Source organism: Hydra vulgaris, chromosome 13, assembly GCF_038396675.1.
Source record: "Hydra vulgaris chromosome 13, alternate assembly HydraT2T_AEP".
Taxonomy (NCBI): Eukaryota; Metazoa; Cnidaria; class Hydrozoa; order Anthoathecata; family Hydridae; genus Hydra; species Hydra vulgaris.
Genome location: NC_088932.1, coordinates 40,033,274 through 40,035,885, shown reverse-complemented (window position 1 = coordinate 40,035,885; position 2,612 = coordinate 40,033,274). Strand labels below are relative to the sequence as shown.

At 26.6% G+C, this 2,612-nt stretch overlaps 1 long non-coding RNA gene across 1 annotated transcript; it reads left to right on the top strand.

Moving 5' to 3' along the window:
- Nucleotides 1-1,267: 1,267 nt before the first annotated feature.
- LOC136089188 (uncharacterized) lies at nucleotides 1,268-2,360 on the top strand. The gene is made up of 2 exons (XR_010642843.1): nucleotides 1,268-1,533; nucleotides 1,747-2,360. It is a non-coding gene; the product is annotated as an uncharacterized LOC136089188 (long non-coding RNA).
- Nucleotides 2,361-2,612: the final 252 nt, after the last annotated feature.

The window sequence follows — 2,612 nt, the reverse complement described above, 5'->3', positions numbered from 1 at the left end:
TTAAACTTTGGTCTGACTAATAATTACTGTTTTTGATTGTCAGTTTATCCAATAAATTAAATGAAAATTAACTATTATATGAGAGTTAGAAAATAAGTTCAAAATAAGCAGAAAACTTATGTTTAACTGTAGTTAGTAGTTCATGCCATGCGCATGACGTTTCTTTGGATGTTCCATGGAAGCTAGGAAAAAAAGAGCAACTGTTATATTTTTGAGTAGGAGGTTATATTATAGTGTAATTCAACCTCCTACTTAAAATCTACCTATCGTAAATCAACCTCCACCGTAAAATCTACCCATCATAAGTCAACCTCCACTTCAAAAATCTACCCCTTGCGAATCAACTTCCACCTTAAAAATCCAACCATTTTAAATAATCCTCCTTCTCAAAAATCTATCCATCGTAAATAAAAAATATTTAGATATATAAAACATATAGATTTTCTGTATTTTATCGGTAGGAAAGAGTGGGGCACCGTGACATGCTTTTGGTTTTTGCTATGTTAATATTTTTATAATAAATAATTTTCTACTCAAAAAATTAAATTTATAAACTACTAAAATATGAGAAGTTAAACATAAGAGGTTATATATATATATATATATATATATATATATATATATATATATATATATATATATATATATATATATATATATATATATATATATATATATATATATATATATATATATATATATATATATATATATATAAATCATTAAAAGAATTGGGATTAGATTTTTTCAGGTACACTTTTTAGTTACTTTAATACAAACTGCATACAGCTTTTGTTATAATAGCGATTAACAGTTGTAAAGTTTTTTGAAGATTTTTCAAGTAACCAATATTATAAAACAAACATGTTAGAATTGATAGACAAATTTGATATTATTTTTTATAGTTTGTTAATGTTACTGAGCTAAATATGTTTATTTGAAAAATAAAATTGTTTTTGTGCCGAAGTAAAAACAATAGTAAAGACAAATAACCTTTTGATTTTTTTCGATAAAAAAAAATTCTTAATAAACTTTATTAAATATGTTTTCAGCAACTGCAATAGTAAAAATAAGATCCTGACGGCGTCTACGAGGACCAACTCAAAAAAATATTTACAGCTCTAGTTGTCACATCTATGCCATTGTATTATATAAAGAAGATACGATTATATTTACATTATATTACATTAGATTGTTTTACTACGTAGACATTGCGTCAAAATAAATATTATGTTTCTTTAAGTCAAGCCTGCTTAAAAAAATCTCTCATGTTTCAATGTTTTTTGTTCTTAACAGCAAAAATAAGTTTCTGCTGGCAAACTGTTGAAAGTCTGACACAGTTTTATGAAAGTATTGCCAACTGAAGAAAGTATTGTGGCATTAAAGAAACAAGCTTGCAGCTCTAACAGCATATTGAATAACTTTAAATATGTTGTACTTCATATTCTTGTACAATGAGTTTAAAAATCTCAAACGAAAAAAAAAGTATTACTTTGGTGAATATCAGCAACAACAACAAACAAAAAAATGAAGGTAATATGTTATGTATTGGTGTACTTGTGTATATGTATAAGACAATTGTCTTTTACAATTGTCACTAACGTGTAATCAAATCTTCTTGTATTTCACGTGCTTAAAAATCTGGTAAATAACAAATATCAAAAAATTGGCATTTAAGTTTACTTGTACTTTGCCTAACTAAAATTTTATGATATCTATAGATATATATTGTTTCTTTTCCTTTAGAACACAAAACTTGTGATATCAGTTGTTTTATTCAATCATATTCTTGTTGCATGGTTATCAAAACTAAATGAAAGCTACAAGAGTAGCTTTCAATTCACACATGTTATCTCGATGTCGCACAATGACCTGGTTGCTAACAAAACAAATCTGCAAAGATTGTATGACAAAGTGGAAGAACTTTTAACGAACATGATTAGCATAACACAGGAAACGAGCTACGAAAATCGAAATAAAAGATCTTCTCAACTTAATCACGGCACATCAAGGCAAATGTGCTCTGAAACTAAAAACATCATAACAGATGATAACGATACTTACGAGGTTGTTATGAAGTTTAATTCAAACAAAGTTGACTATTTTAAATCTGCAGTGTCTGTTATGTCAATGAATTGCGAATCAAAGAGTGGAGTAATATGTGAAACAATATATGAAACGAGAAAATACGCAAAGTTGAATATAACCGGAGGAATTATTGACCTTATAGGAAACGTTCAAGAACTCAAAGTTGGGATTTGTTGCAAATGTTTAAAGAGATTTTAACATACCTTTAAGACACTTTTTTACTTTTACGGTTTATATATAAATTAAATATATTTTTATATTGATTTCTTTAATTATGTTTTTTATCTTCAATAATAATATAAGATCATAATTGTACTAATTAAATTGTTTAAAGATCATAATTCTACTAGTTAATTTATTGATTGCTTTTATTTTTTTTAAATCTTGAAACATCTTAATTTCATTAACTACAGGTTGTTTTAAGATAACTTAATATTTGAACTAACATGAATCGTTTTGCAGGCCTGGAATAATTATTTAGCAAACAATGCATTTGTCTAGGGCTCCCCAAGCGTTCTGGGGCA